General features: G+C 46.9%; 1 protein-coding gene across 2 annotated transcripts in view; it reads right to left on the reverse strand.

Annotated features, from left to right (window-relative positions):
* Positions 1-17,645, reverse strand: part of LOC142311667 (myosin light chain kinase, smooth muscle-like) — a 142,986-nt gene that overhangs the window by 66,265 nt on the left and 59,076 nt on the right. The window lies entirely within an intron of this gene.

Here is a 17,645-nt window from a genome sequence, read left to right on the forward strand (position 1 = left end):
TGTGTGCCCGGTGGTCTGGAGCGGATACAAAGGGCAGTCAGCACCAGAGCAGGGGCTTTTCGGATCCCAGCAAGGCTTGGAGTCGCTGTAAATTGCTAAATCCGTTAGTGAAGGAGACGTAGATCTCCCAGCAAGCAAGTCCTGATTGACGGCAAAGGTCCAACCACAACGGGGAAACACCGCCACCGCCAAGGCACCAGTTTCCCAGGGCCGGCGCCTGCGGGCAAAGTGTGGAGCTCCTCCGGCCCAGATTGTAGTCGGGGAGCGGGTAACCGGTGGGAATCCATCGCTACCAATAGACTTAACATAGGTGCAGGGAAGAGTGACCATCACCGTCAACTGCAGGGAACCGCAGCACCGTGAACCGTCCGTGGGACCGTCCTACCAGCCGTTGGTTTACCGTACAAACTGTGTCCATGTCTCAGGCTGAGTGAGTACCACAGTGCCGCAAGGCACAGCGCTGCCCCCGCGTCCCTGCGCCCACCAGGCCCTGCACCTCACCAACCATCACCGGGCCCCGGGATCACCAACCCCTACCCACGGAGGGGCAACACAACACCTGGCTGCTCCACATCACCATCCCCGGGATCCCCGTATTAAGCAGCGGTGGTGCTACCAATCACCACAACCGTGGGTGGCGTCACGGACATTATCCCAACACCCCAAACAACCCCCCTTTCACTCACGGGCGAGGAGTGCCGCTCGAGGAAAACCCCCGGGATCCGGCCTACGGCTCGAGCCACCACTGAGCAGCCGGACCCGAGCAGAAGGGGTGAGCGCGGTGTGCTGACACCCTCCTCCCCGCCCGCGACGTATGTATGTATGCATGCATGTATGCATGTATGCATGCATGCATGTATGCATGTATGCATGCATGCATGCATGCATGCATGCATGCATGCATGTATGCATGCATGTATGCATGCATGTCCGCTAAAGGAATCCTCACCGTCGCATTTACAATCACAAACTTTTGCACAGACACCCCATGTGACCCAGGGAACGTCAGACTGTTGACGGGAAAATTTAACCCCGCGCTTTACAGTTATTCACCAAAATCCTGCCTACATTTAACTGAATGGAGGTGGGAGCTACTGGCTATTAATAGCAACTGTTAGTGGTTGCTATAGGAACAAAATAAACTGTTAGTATAAGAAGCTGATGTGTGAGGTAAATGAGATGTCGGTGAGGAGACGGATAGAAACAGACAGACACAGAGAGAGAGAGACGTGGAAAGAGACAGACAGACGATCAAAGAGAGACGGGCAAAGGGACAGCCCTGGAAAAAAAAAAAAAAAAAAAAAAAGACAGACGGGCAAAGAGACCGAGAGAGACAGACCGAGAGAGACAGACCGAGAGAGACAGACCGATACAAATACAGACAGAGATAGAAACAGAGACAAAGAAACACACAGACAGAGACAGACAGACAGCGACACACAGAGACTGGGAGAGAGACACAGTTACTATCCTGGGCAACGCCCGGGTACTACAGCTAGTATATTATATATTCTGGAATTACATGGCCCCCCATCATGCCATACACCGTAAAACAATTATACTCACCTTCCCTCGGCTCTCACGGTGTCCTCTGATGCTGGCAACTGACTTCAGTGTGTAAGCAGTACAGTGCATGTCGTCACTACCATGAGCGCCCACTTACACCAGAGTCAGCTGCCAGCATATTCGCTGCTTCCCACTCCCATAATTCCGCCCACCTGTCAGCATCAGAGCAAAGAGGTGGGCAGGATTATGGGCGTGGGGAGCAGTGAACATGTATTGTCTTAAGCAGCGGGCACACGTTAGGAAGCAGCAGCCGGCTCTGGGCCTGTGACCCCCAATCCGCCGGAGTTTGAAGTGCAGGGACTCGATGGGTCTCTCTACTGCAAAGCATTTCAGCTGGATGTGCCCCCTCGGACGCACATCCAGCTTTAGTAGATGGTAATAAAACAATAGTCATTATGATTTTTCTGTCTTCATACAGCATCATTATGTCTGCAGCACGTGCCTCATTTACGCCAAGTTATTTGCTGCTGATCAAGCCAGCATACACAAGATCTGGCCACCCAATGAATGAGCATTTTGATCGTTTGTTGGATGATCATTAGCATGTTTACACAGGCCGATATCGACAAATGAAGCATTTTCCTCTGGTTCCTTATAGGTATGTGGAAGTGCATCTTTATTCCATTTTTATCTGGATTCTCCCTAAGCTCAGTAACGTATTCTCAGTCATTAGACCTAGCCAAGTATGAGCCAAGATATTCAATTTAATAAGAAAGAGTCAATTGGTAAAAAAAAATATATCATATCATATCATATCTATATATATATACACACACACACACACACACACACACACACATACACATCCCTTAATTCACCAACATCAAGATGGCAGAAATAATATAAAATCACCAATGTTCCTATATTTCTGTAACCGACTAAAGGCTGAATTCCTCATGGATCTACATTCAAAACTAGATCTGTTTCCTAAATAAGAGAACAATGTCAACTTTATGCCGCCAAAAACATTTTTCCATTGGTGTATGCCATACAGTCATACAAGTGACCAAATATGGGGTCATTGCCCCCCAAAAAATGAATTCTAAGAAGGAGTGGGATTGTCTCAATTTTAACCTTTACGAATTACAAAAAGGTCAGTTACAAAATTTAAAATGGTTATAACAATTTTTAAAGTAGACCTTTCACCAATTTTAGCATGTTAAACTGGCCAAGTCATGGAATAGTGGATGCAGAGCTGAATAAAATTACTATTATTTCATTTTTTAACACCTCCTGTCCATTGCGGAGATATTAACTTGTAAAATTAACAGATGTTTCTAAGGGGTGTACTTTTTCCAATGCATGATGTTGACCAATAAGGTTGGAAGCATAATGCAGTTGGAATAAAAAATAAAAAATACCACACCTATACGAACATGCATCCAGAAGGTTAGAAGACCATGCCTTCTCTTGTGAGACATGTAATGACAGACAACCCTGGTCTCAGCTCAGCTGTATTGCATACACTAGCTGTAGAAAGAAATTACAAACACCTCCAGCTATCATCTTACAGCAGTCAGTTTGGAGGGACAGAGTTGACAGGTACATGACAGGAGCTGCAAGATTGTTTGTAATCACACAACTCTGCTTTTTACCACACAGCAAGTGCAGAAATCAGGTTAAATGATCAATGTTCTTCCGACCTTGTGGAGACATAGCAAATTATAAATGTTCTTGAATTAACAACACACACAAAAAAAAAATCCTCTCCTTCAAAATATACAGAACACATTTCAATTTATTCACTCCCAAAACACCCCTGCAGGTTTGGCAGTCCACACCACAATGATCCTGGCTCTGCTATATCCTGCGGTTGCAGTGCGCGGTGACATTAGAAAACGTGACTGAGCACTATGGCGTCAGGGACACACTGATTGAGCTGTCAGAGTGCTGACAGTCCAGCTGCAGTGTCTCCTCCTGTCCACCAGAGGGATGTCTGCTCAGTCCTAAAGGGGGATTCTGTGTGGAGAAAAGGGACAGGAAGTGAGAAGCAGTGTGGGAGAGAGAGACACTGAAGTGTAGTGGCTGCCTGTCCCTGCGTTGGTCTCAAGTCCCTAGACTGCTGGAGACAGCCTTGTAATTGCTGTGTGAACAAAAGGACACACAGCTAAGTTCCTATGTTCATAGACTTGCCAGGGAGAGGCAAAACGGTCAATGAAGCTGATCTGCATCTGAGGCCTTCCTGTGAGACAGTGACTTGAGCCGGAGGTGATCTGTCCTGTGATTGTCAGTGCCATAGAGGACTGTTGTGGAACCGTATGCAGAGTAGATACCCCTTTGCCAGAGATTTCCTGGATAAATACGGTGTAACAGTGAGTCCTGAGCTCAGCCCTGGCCTATATCTTTGTTTTTGTGGACAAGTGTGCACACTGACTGTAGTGGTTTTGGCTCCAAACCAGGAATAATATTAATAATAAATAATAAAATAAATAATAATAATATGAATAATAAATAATAATAATATGAAATTATATATATATATATATATATATATATATATATATATATATATATATATATATATATATATATATATATATATATATATATATATATATATATATATATATATATATATATATATATATATATATATATATATATATATGCATACACATATACATACACATACATACATACATACATACACACACACACACACACACAATGCTGCAGTCACCGTTGCAGTACTGAGTTTTACTGTGTATCTCTGCTAGCAGGTGTTTAAATTCCCCACACCCCCACACATATAAGCAATACAGGAAAGTACCTGGGGGGTTAGAGTTTCTGTTAAGATTATTAATTGGTGTGCTGGTCCAGGGACAGCTCCTTAAATACACCCAATAATTTATACATTATAGTGCTTCCAGAAGTTCCTGGTTAGGTAAATTGTTCCTGGTGATTCCTGTCCCACTGGAATCGGTCTCTGGCCCAGCACACAGATCCTGGTTTGGTAACCGGGTGTTTGTACATTTACTGGTGTCTATATTCACTTTGCATATTGAAGTTCACCTCCACTTTCCCTTACCGGGATATAAAGAGTTTAGAGTTAAACTTAGTTTGGTCTCGTTCCTTGTTCCGTTACCACTGAGCTGCAGCTGTCAGAGTGGTGACGTCAGTGAGTTTACCTGAGGTCACAGCTTGCAGTTCCCACGGTACCCCAGCTATGACCTCAGCTAAACTCAATGCAGACTTACCAGCTTAGGCCATGTGCACACGTTGAGGGAGTATTTGGTTTCAGAATATCTGCATCTCCTGGAAGAAACACACCAAAAAACATGATGCGGTTTTCTGTACCAAATCTGCATCTCCCGGCAGAGAAAAAAAAAATAAATAAATAAAACAAAAACGCAATGCGGTTTTGGCATTTTTTTTCTGCCAGGATATGCAGAAATGACTGCAACCACATAATCAACGTGCGCACATAGTCTAATCCGGTAATCCGGCATGGAGTTCATTGAGTCCACCTCAGGTCACAGCTGGTGTTTCCAGAGAACCCCAGCTGTGACCTCAGGTGAACTGTGAACTCATTGCTGGATTACCAGCTTAGGGCATGTGCGTTGAGTATTTGATTGCACAAATTTGTGCACCAAAACTGCATCTCCTGGCAAGAAAAAAAAAAAAAAAAAAACAACCAACACACAACAAAAACCTGTTTTTGGTGTGTTTTTCTGCCAGGAGATTCATATTTTCTGAAACCAAAATATTCAACATGCACACATATCTTAAGCTGGTAATCCAGCATTAAGTTCACCTCAGGTGGGGTACCATGGGAACTGCCAGCTGTGACCGCACTGAAGTCACCGCTCCCAGCTGTGGCTCAGCGTGTGACAACGCAGTGCTCATTCACGGTTTTTTTTGTGTTTTTTTTTAAATGTGGATTATGTCAGACCTGCCATGGTGTTTTGGGGGGTTAATAAATTGGAGAAGTTTTAAATAAAAGGATTTTTCCTCTCCAATAACCAGCGATCAAAACATTGTATCTACCCAAAAATTATATGATTAAAAATATCTGTGCAAGACACAAAATAAGCTCTCACTTAGCCCCAGATCCCAAAAAATGATAACGCTATGACTCAGTCGGAAAATGGAGACAAAAGCGCATTGTTTTATTATTTTATTTTTTAAATACAAACTTTTGATTATTTTTTTCACTACTTAAAAGTAAAACATGTAATCAAGTTTGTTAGCTATGAACTTGAACTGACCTGGGGAATCATATTGCCAGGTCATATTTACCATAAAGTCAACATGGAAGGGAAAAAAAAAAAAAGTTAAAGTTATGGGTCTTGGAAGAAAGGGTGGAAACCCCCCCCCCCCCACCCCACCTCCTGAAAAACAGAAAATCGCCGGGTGCTGATGGGGTTATGTAATCTCCCAGGCAGGGCCGTATTTGGGGTTTTTGCTGCCCTAGGCACTGTCAGTGGTGGCGCCCCCTTCTGATCAGTCAGATTACGGGTATGTGCACACAGCTTTTTTTTTTTTTTTTTTCAGACAGATCCGCCCTATAACCCGCCCAAAAAACCCAAACTCTAAATATTAAAGAAATGAACTCCTACACTGCAATGTAAGACGACTTGCTGTCCATATGTTCAGTCTTTGGAGTTTTTTTTAAGCGCGTCAGGTTTCCTCAGACATGAAGCGTCTGACAGTGACCGGTCCATTATATGGCGCCTGCTGCTTGGATGCCGCTTACTAGTTGTGACCGGCCATTATATGGCGGCTGCTGCTTGGATGCCGCTTACTAGTTGTGACCGGTCCATTATATGGCGCCTGCTGCTTGGATGCCGCTTACTAGTTCACTTAAAAAATAAGTAAAATCCAGTAGCTAAAAGATGTTGGAAAAAACAACCAAGAAGCCACAGCAAAAAAAAAAAAAAAAAAAATAATTTGCTTCAGGATAAAATGATGACTGTCCTGAAGTGTATTCTGTCTGAATAATTCCGGGGGTTCACAGACCTCTACAAGACGTGTGCACATTCCCTGATAGAGCCCATAGCCTTCAGATAGTAGTTAAGACCTCCATTCACATTAACCTAAAGTTGTCTAAACCCGCCAATAGCGACAGGTTCTGCTGATAGCCCAATGTGAACAGGGGCTCTCAATTCTGATTGTCAGGGGAATAAGGATCCAGCATGTCCAATTACGGAGTGTAGATCCTATTATACTCTAAATGATAAGCTGCTGTCGGAGATGTCCAGCAGCGGCTCTAATAAAGAGCACAGAAACAATTGGCAGAATGAGTGCTCCTGTATATGGGAGAGCCGAGCAAGATAGCTGTCGGCCTAAAAATCAGACTATAGTGTATGGGGGCTTTAGTCTATTACTTATTCGGCTGACAGACATGCAGATAGCTGTATTTTTAGTCCAGCACGCTGACCCTATGTTTTAGGATGAAGACTGATAAGGTAAAGATTACAACAGCCGAATGACTATCACCAGAACCACCATCAGTACAGTAATACATAACTAAAACCACACTAAATACAAGAATACGTAACCAAAACCACAGTTAGTACAGTAATACATCAACAGAACTACTGTGAATACAGTAATATCACCAAAACCACCCTAAATACAATAATACATCACCAAACCCAACCTGAAGACAATACATCGCCAAAACCACCATCAGTACATGAATACATTGCCAACTTCACACAGCAATCAAGTGCAGTGTCAGGTTAGACCCATATACATCTATGTATTGCATTAACGTACAACTCTCAGTATGTCCTTAACAATGGTAAGGAGATGCTGGTAGTTGTTACTAGCAATCATTAGACTGTGGACCATATAAGAACCACAATACTGATTAGTCCCAGGCAGTAGACTTAACTTTTGGATGAGATCTTATAGGTTTAGGTCCATTAATTCTGAAAAGATTAGTAGGGCAGAGGTGGGCTCAGTAGGGAGAAGGGGCATCATGGGGTGGGACTTGAGACCCCCACCAATTGCTCAAAAGACCTTAAGTGCACAGCTCAGGAGACAGGACTATGAAATTTTACTCCCGGAAGCCATTCTGTCTGCATGTTCTGGTTCTGGGAAACACTCGGGGCCACGGTAGTCGGACCCCCAGCGATTGGAAAGTTGTTCCCCATCCCAAGGATAGGGGGTAAGTTCCCAATGTGAGAAAACCCCTTTAAAGCAGCATTAACACTGCAGTCAAACATGGGAAACTGATTTATCTAAACAGTGTCCATCACCCGATGCACGAGCAAAAAAAACTTTCATTCGTCAGGTGAGACGATTTTTAAGCTGACTGAAAGGGAATCTGTCACCCTAAAATGACACCTAGACTGCGGAAATATTTATATGGGGGACATGATCTGTGGAGAAATAATCCCACCCATATAGAGTTCAGCTTAAAAGGAACTGGTCACGACCTTTAATATTAAACTGCTCCATTGTCTTGTTAGTCAGAAAATGTGCATCACTTACATTGCATCACTAACAAGAGGGGGGGGGGCAGTTTAAAATTGAAAAAGGGTGTAACAGGTTCCCTTTATAATGTTCACTGAAAAAGCCACATTTGATATGAAAATGAGGACATTTCTGCGCGGCCTAAGCCTGGGTGCACCATTACCACCTAATATAGGAAAATTCTAGCCAGGCCTGTGTCTTGATTAAGGCTCTGTGCGCACTAGACCTTTTTACCCGCGGATTTGCCGTGGAAATTTCTTGAGAAATGTCTGCAATCTTTGTGCAGACATTTCCCAGCAATTTCTATGGAAAAAAAAAAAAAAAAAAAAAAAAAAGCTGTGCGCACTTGTGCGGATTTTTCTCAAGAAATTTCCTTGAGAAGAATTGAGAAAATTTCTCGAGTAAATGAACATGTCCATTATTTCCGCAGGTACCCTGCGGATTTCGGCAGTACTGCCTGCAAAAATCCGCAGGGAACCACCCGTGGGAAAATCGCGGCAATTTCGCGGCTATTCCGCGGCAAATCCGCATGCGGATTTGGTGCGGATTTTTTCCGGAGGTCCGGAAATCTTTCACTCCCAGAAGTTTCTCAAGAAATTTTCTTGAGAAAATTCACATTTCTAGTGCGCACATAGCCTAATAGTGATCCATTGGTGAGAGTGAGCACCGTAACACCAGATCTCCTGACTGCACCGCACCCAACACTGCGGCACACTTCAAGCGTCAGTGCGGGTGTGCACACAACACAGGAGGAGCACAGCGGCACACGCCAAGAGTCCGTGCATGTGTGCATCCAACACAGGAGGAGCACAGTGAGGAGGGGGACACGGTGCTGTGATGTGCTGTCTGCTCACTTCAACAACCTTCCTCATTGAATCGGCAGTCAAATACAGGCAGCAACCAGGTGTCAGAACGTACCTGCAGTCACATTGCAGGCGCACACACGCGGACACTGCAGTCACATTGCAGGCGCACACACGCGGACACTGCAGTCACATTGCAGGCGCACACACGCGGACACTGCAGTCACATTGCAGGCGCACACACGCGGACACTGCAGTCACATTGCAGGCGCACACACGCGGACACTGCAGTCACATTGCAGGCGCACACACGCGGACACTGCAGTCACATTGCAGGCGCACACACGCGGACACTGCAGTCACATTGCAGGCGCACACACGCGGACACTGCAGTCACATTGCAGGCGCACACACGCGGACACTGCAGTCACATTGCAGGCGCACACACGCGGACACTGCAGTCACATTGCAGGCGCACACACGCGGACACTGCAGTCACATTGCAGGCGCACACACGCGGACACTGCAGTCACATTGCAGGCGCACACACGCGGACACTGCAGTCACATTGCAGGCGCACACACGCGGACACTGCAGTCACATTGCAGGCGCACACACGCGGACACTGCAGTCACATTGCAGGCGCACACACGCGGACACTGCAGTCACATTGCAGGCGCACACACGCGGACACTGCAGTCACATTGCAGGCGCACACACGCGGACACTGCAGTCACATTGCAGGCGCACACACGCGGACACTGCAGTCACATTGCAGGCGCACACACGCGGACACTGCAGTCACATTGCAGGCGCACACACGCGGACACTGCAGTCACATTGCAGGCGCACACACGCGGACACTGCAGTCACATTGCAGGCGCACACACGCGGACACTGCAGTCACATTGCAGGCGCACACACGCGGACACTGCAGTCACATTGCAGGCGCACACACGCGGACACTTGGAGTGCTACTCGGCTCCTCCAGTGTCAGGACACGTGCAGAAACGCTAAGTGATTTTAGACAGCACTGACTCTCACCTAAGGGCGAGGGACTGTCTTTAATATGCAAATAGGACGGTGCACATCTGCACCAAGACATCGGCCGCACCAGGGGGGGACAGAACAGTCTGCATATATATAATAAAATATTAAGTTAACTGTACATGCCAGAGCGACGTCCCCTGTATAAATGTGTGTCTGCAGATTAATTGGCATTTTGGGAGTAAAAGTAAAATGTCATCGCTCTTAGCAACACATTGTCCTGCGTCTCCCAAGACTCCCCTCTTATTTGGTCTGCTGCAGCACATACTGCAATGGTGCCCGTATAGGGAATGTGTCACCAGGTTTTGCTCCCCCATCTGAGAGCAGCATAATGTAGAGACAGAGCCCCTGATTCCAGCAATGTGTCACTTACTGAGCTGTTTGCTGTCATTTTCTCTGCTGCAGATCTCGCAGTTATACAGAGCTCATGAATATGCTGGACTACCTGCAGCACACCAAGCAGTCCTGTAATGATAACTACTGCTGATTAAACAGTGATGTTATCAAAACTACACTAAGCAGCCCAGTAAGTGACAACACTGGAATCAGGATCTCTGCCCATACATTATGCTGCTCTCAAATTAGGTGGCAAATACCTGTTGACAGACTCATAATGCTCACTAAAGAGTAACCACCCTAAGTAAGCCCAAGAATAAATAATTGACCATCACAGCACAAAGAAAGACCACACACCGTGTCACTTCCAGTATACGGCCTCCACATTCTCTCCTATAACATTCCCACTACACTGCCCCCTCAATTGAAAACCCCCACTGTCCTCCCCACTGAATTATACCCTCCAGACCTTCCTCACTTATGAACTATGACCTCCACTGTCCCCACCTCTCCATGCAGCCCCCACTTCACTGTCCCCCTCATGATGTCCCCACTCTATAATGAGCCTTATGCTTCGCATTCTGTATACCCAGCCCTTCCAGGCTCCTAACTGAGCGCTCCCCATGCTGCCCCTTCTCCATATCAAGCCCCCTCCATACCAAGCCCACCATGGTTCCCCTTCCATACAGAGTACCCCCCATGCTTTCCCATTCTCCATACCATGCCTCCCCCCGTGCTACCCCATTCACCATACCATGCCTCCCCCCGTGCTACCCCATTCTCCATACCATGCCTCCCACCGTGCTACCCCATTCTCCATACCATGCCTCCCCCCGTGCTACCCCATTCTCCATACCATGCCTCCCCCCGTGCTACCCCATTCTCCATACCATGCCTCCCCCCATGCTACCCCATTCACCATACCATGCCTCCCCCCGTGCTACCCCATTCTCCATACCATGCCTCCCCCCATGCTACCCCATTCACCATACCATGCCTCTCATTCTCCATACTGTTAGTCCCATTCGCTATACTGTCCACCACCCTCCCTCATTTTCCCTCCCCCCCTCATTTTCCCATTCTGCTCCATCCCCCATGCTGCGCCCCCACATCCTCCATGTTGCGCCCCCGCATCATGCTTCATCCCCCCCATCCTCCATGTTGCGCCCCCACATCATGCTTCATCCCCCCCATCCTCCATGTTGCGCCCCCACATAATGCTGCATCCCCCCATCCTCCATGTTGCGCCCCCATATCATGTTCCATCCCCCATCCTCCATGTTGCGCCCCCATATCATGTTCCATCCCCCCATCCTCCTTGTTGCGCCCCCGTATCATGTTCCACCCCACCATCCTCCATGTTGCGCCCCCATATCATGCTTCATCCCCCCATCCTCCATGTTGCGCCCCCATATCATGTTCCATCCCCCCATCCTCCATGTTGCGCCCCCATATCATGTTCCATCCCCCCATCCTCCATGTTGCGCGCCCCCCTCCCCCTCCCCCGGGTTGCTTGTTCGGCGCTGTCTTCGGCTGTAAAGCGCTTACCTGCTCCAGGCGGCATCTCCGGCGGCTGCACCTCCCGTTCTCCGCGGTGGTGGTGGCGGTGGCAGGATCATCATCTCATCTTCCTTGGCGGCGGCTCTATTTCCCGTCCTCCTCTGCGCGGCGCTGCCTCACGCTCCTGTGACCTCTGCACAGTGAGCGCACGGCAGCACGTCGGGGCGGGGAGCTGATTTACAGCTCCTCTGACCCCGGAAGTGCCGGCACGCTCACAGTTTCATTTATAGTCGCGTGTTATAGATGCGACTATAAATGACTGCGGCGCCCCCTCCCTCCTCCAACAAGGCGCCGGATTTAATAAAGAGTTTGGAGGAGGGAGGAAGATTTAAAAAAAAAAAAAAAAAACAATTTTTTTTTTTTTTTAAATTTTGGTTTGGGCGCCGCCCCCCTGGAAGGCGCCGCCCCAGGCACGTGCCCTCAAGTGCCTAATGGCAAATACGGCCCTGCTCCCAGGTATATACTTTACCGTCGCACTTCATAATCATCCATCTATCGATATACATACATACATACCTACATACATACATAGCTATCATATAGTGGCGAGAAAAGAAAGTAAACTCAAAGTCAGCGTCACCCGTGCAACCTAGTGCAGTATTAGTAATTGACCAATCTGATCTCATAACTTCCAGATGCCAAGAACAAGTTGGAATTTTTGCTGTTAGTTAATACAAACACCAGTTATCTACAAAACAAATCAGTTACTGGGGTCAAAGTCCAAAAAGTTCAAATTCCACACAAAAAAAAGATGTCGAAATATCAGAACGAGTAGAGAAAGGGAAATTTAGATTTTTTTTTTTATGTCTCCGTTAGGTAGAAACGGATCTGGGAAACCTGTGATGTCAAAGGATCAGGCAACATGCCATCACCTAATCAGCTATCTGGAGAAGAAAGTGCAATGTCCAAACATAAGCAAACAACTTTTAAAGATGCAAAAAAGGCACGGATTTGGTAGTAGTGCAATATTTTAGTGGTAAGGTTTATTGAGCAGACCATTGGTGAGAAGACACCCTCAACTGACCAGCATCGTAATTATTTCACTACTGGTATATACAGTCACTAGGCAATACACCTGCCCCAACAATAGATACGCCGCCTGTCCAGACACTAGGAAAGGTCCAAATTGCATTTTTTTAGTGTTTGTTTTTATGTGTATTGTGGTTTTTTGTTCACTTTCTGCAGCTACTCCATGATAAAAGAAGGGGACCAACCTGCACCGGTATTCTACAACACAGCAGCACTGCGAAGGAGACTCCAGACGTCTTGTTCTTAGTCCACTGCGTTATGAGCCTCAACTTCCATATAATGAGTAGTATTCAGTGCTTGTGAGGTTGGCGGACTCAGATCTGTTAGCCACCCTGGCTCGTTTAGCATCTGTATATAGAGTATGTTCTGCATTCTGAGTTCTTGTGTATGTTTTGGATTCTGGGAATTCTAATGTTTACACCACATTATAATGTGAACTGACAAGAAACAAATCTTCAAGAACAGAAAAACATTGCCTAAGTGGCACTAAGCTAAAGTTGGTCAAAGATTTGAGGTACAAGTGCCCAAAAATGCAGATTTCAATAGTTTATAAATTTTTGAGGTTGCATAGGGCAAAGAGACAGTGGGACAACCGATCTGGTCTACTGGGGTGTCAACACAATTCAGTGTTCACAGATTCAATCAACAGAATCAACACAAGATCAGTCCAAGATTAGAGTTGAGGTGACCATATACGCAAGATGGTTAACGGTGTAGCTTTCACTCCAAACCCCCTCACACTTACACATTTGACCATTCATGTATTCTGAATGAATAGGGAAAGTGCTGAAGGCTAATCCCAGACACTTGTGGAGAAGGTTCCTCTTCCCTGAGGCCAAAAGGATCAGGCATATCAAAATCCAAACAGCCCAAATCATTCTCTTCCCTAACATCTGCCACTGGGGAAGAGTTGACAGTGGGCACACACTTTAGATGGTCGGCTAGGTGTGTAGGTGTGTAGGTGTGGTCACCAGAACTTGTCAAGGTCAAAATGTTGTGCAGAGGTGAACCTACACCTTAGCCAGTAACCTATAATTTTTCCACAAAGGTCACATGCAAGATGTATAGAGTGGGTTCAGGAGATGAGCACCCTCCACACTGGACAAACGCCAGCTGCGTTTTACAGCCAGCAGCTGCCTCTGGCTGCAGTGATCACTGCTTGCTCTGACTGCAGCCATTTAATGCCTCTGTCTGGTAAGCTTATGTGTGGTGCCCTGGACAAGCCAGGGGCCACAGAGCACAACACCCACTCACCCCACACTCCCAGCAGGCACACCGAAGTCAAACACAAAACCCTTGTTGCCTTCCTCCAGGGGCTGATGATCACACCAGGGGGTGGGCCAGGCGGTTGGTCCCGCCCACCGAGGAGTTCACAGTCCTGGAGGCGGGAAAAGAGGACTGTTGAGTGAGGGAAGTGAAAGTGAGAGGAAGGAAAGTGGTAAAGGAGCAGACAGAAGTTGGTCCGGGTGTGTGGCCCGGACAGAACAGCAAGGTTGGCAGACTGTGGTGACCGTCTGCAGGAGTGGCCTATCCGAGTTACCGTAAGGACCGTGGACGGGCGGTGGCCCGGCGGTACCGGACCGGTACACAAAGAGAAGCCAGCACCGTCTGGCAGGGGCTTTTCGGACCCCGGCAAGGCTAGGAGTCGCCGTGAATTTGCCGACTCCATTAGTGAAGGGGACCTCCTGGGTTTCCAAACAGTCAAGTCCCGACAGAAGGCAACAGTCCAACCAACAGAGGGAGACACCGCCACGGTAACCGTTTCTCAGGGCCAGCGCCTGCGGGCAAAGAGGGGCTCCTCCAGCCCATATCCAAGCTGAGGAGCGGGTTACCGGTGGGAACCCATCGGAACCATCAACCGTACACAGGTGCAGGGAAAGGCAGTCACCATCAACCTGCCGGGAGAAACAACACCGCAGCCGTCTGTGGGACCCATCCATCCAGCCGAGTGTTTTACCGAGAACTGTGTCTTCATCATTGGGCTGAGTGAGTACCACCGTGCTGTGCGGCACAGCGCTGCCCCTGCGACCCTGCACCTCGCCAGGCCCCGTAACCCGCCTGCCATCCATCCCTACCCCATCACCGGGCCCCGGGACAACCAACCCCCTACCCATGGAGGGGAGAACTAACAACAAAGCTGCTCCCTGTCACCGCTCCCGGGATCCCAGTCCAGAGCAGCGGTGGTGTCACCATTATCACCACAGCCGTGGGTGGCGTCACGGACAATAAATCCCCACAATCAATCCAAACCCCCTTTTCACTCACGGGCGAGGAGCGCCGCTCGAGTCCCCGGGATCCGGCCCACTGCTCGAGCCACCACCGAGCAGCAGCACCAGCGGCCGGACCCGAGCAGTGGGAGAGCGCAGCGTCCCCTCCTCCGCCCGCGACAACTTGGCGTCACGAACAGGATCTTACCGCTCTGCCATTGAGTGGAGGTGCGCCTTGTTATTGCCGGAGGTGTCCGGCTGAAAATTTGCCGAAGCCGCCATCTTGGGTGCGAAGAGTTCCCGCTCGAGCGTCTCCTCGAGTAGTAGAGGCACGAAGGCCAAAACCCCGCCCCAAGAGAGGAGGAGCCGGAAAGAAACTAAGGGGGACAAAATGGCGTCTGGCTGCATGTAGCTCGCGGCTGTACAGATAGGGACGCCGGAACCCCACGATCCGCTGACCCTTGCAAAGAATGTCCACTCCACCTAGCTATGCGGAGGCTACTGAGCCGGTGCCCGGGACTGCGGCATGGCTGAGGGCCCGAACGGCAGGGATCTGCCGACACTACCGGAGCCAGATCTGTAGGCTGATGGAGCAGTGGACCGCGGAGGTGGAGGAGGTAGCTGCAGTCGCACGGGTCACCATTTTACTCCATTTAAAAAATTTTCACCACTTTTCAGAACATTATATTGTAAAACTAATGAGGCCATTCAACACTGCTGCTCATACCTCAAGACATAAGCTCCGCATAGGGCTATGTCAATGGAAGTATAGACAGAGGGAAAAACAGAAACGATAAATCACCAAGTCTTAAAAGAGTTGAAGTCATCTAAGGTAGACGTCCCAGAAGATTTCTCAGTACCACTCTTACACGTCTGTCCATGGAGAATATTCATTTCAAGATCAAGAAGAATATGACATCATTGTATTACTGCTGGAGAAGTGTTTATTGTTCCTCATGAGGGTGCGACACCATGAAATAATATAATTAACTCCCGTGAAAAATAAATATTCTGTAATTAAACGAAAACATATCAATGACACTAAACAGATGAGCGGCTTACAGCCCTCGGGGGGCAAAAGGTTTATTATTGATGAAAGCAAGTGCAGATCTAAAAACGTGAGACTGGGGTGTGAATGCCCAGTAGACCGGGTACCATTGCCATTGAAGTGGTCAGAAATGCCACTTTAGTTCTCGGTGGAAACATTGCAGATGACCTTTATAGCAAGCTCTGTATTCCGATCTGCCAGTGTATAGTACAGGTACAGAATATAAAAACCGGAATCATGAATAATCCCACTAGCACCTAGTGTTGGGATTTCATGATCACACAAACCCCATTTATACAGGTTTTGTCTTTTAGGTATTATTATTAATAATAATAATAATAATAATAATAATAATAATAATAATAATAATAATAATATTATTAATATTATTATTATTATTATTATTATTATGTAGGAATTAAAGGGTTAATATTTTCTACCTAGTAACATGGGCAAGCGTTGGCATTGCCAGCTTGTTGTGCGGTCGTTTTCCCAGTTATTATTGGGCTAGTTTGAAAAACTGCTGGAAAAAAAAAAAAAAGATTACTGTATATATTAGGCTGGCAAGTCATCAGCTGGATGTCATTCACAGCCGATGGACAGGAAGAGTCACCCTCCCTCCCTTTAAGCTAATCAATTTTTATCTTGATGAATATATATGTAGATTACTTAGTGGGTTTTGTGTTACCATGCACCCGGTAAGGCCGCTTCCATGGTACCAGTATGATGGCAGAGTCCCTAGTGCAGAATATCCCAGATACACAATGCCGCCATATTTTGGTCTTCCATATAGACTTTCTTTGTCTCTATAGAAAACAGTAGGCGGACAGAGGTGGGGTAGGTGACCGTGGCTGGCTTCGGGGTTGCACTCATCAGTACACCACAATAGAAAAAAAAAAAAAACTTGAGGCTTTACAAGAATTCTGTAGATCAGAGCTGTGAAAATTGGTTCTTTAACCCTCAAATAGGCAGACTTAAAAGGGGTTGCATGGTCATATGAAATTGAGGATTTATCCTCCAGATAGGTCATCATTATCAGATCGATTGGGGTCGGATACCTAAGAAGGACCAGAAGCTATAAGCTCTTCCAGCGGTCAGATATAATCTATGAATGTAGCGACATTGCACAACTCCATTGAATGTTTAGTGGTCACTGCTGGAGACTGCAGAACAGCCAATATTCAAGAGAGTAGGAGCCGCAAGGTTCACATTCATCTACTGCCAATGGTAATAGCAGCTGATCGGTGGGTTTGCTGGTATCGGACCCTCGTCAGCTTAGTAATGACCCATCCTACAAAGGAGGTCATCAATATCAAATCGCGCCCCTTTAATATCTCCTACATTTCTTAACTTTCTCACTTTACTCTCTCCTAAAACTACAGAGTTCCTGTTCTGGAGCAACACAGATAAAGTTCTGAAAATATAGTTTAACGGTTTAGATTTAACTTTTATATAGTTACAAAGTCTTAGATATAAAATTAGAAAAGTTTCTACTCATATTGAGTTTATTTTTCACCATTGTCCATAAAAACCACAGGATGCAATAGATAGAAAGCACCTTGACCCTATAACTTGGCAGTTGTCTATTAATTCTAGTAAACCTTACTCGTAAACTCCGCACTCCTC

The sequence above is a fragment of the Anomaloglossus baeobatrachus genome, chromosome 5, assembly GCF_048569485.1.
Source record: "Anomaloglossus baeobatrachus isolate aAnoBae1 chromosome 5, aAnoBae1.hap1, whole genome shotgun sequence".
Taxonomy (NCBI): Eukaryota; Metazoa; Chordata; class Amphibia; order Anura; family Aromobatidae; genus Anomaloglossus; species Anomaloglossus baeobatrachus.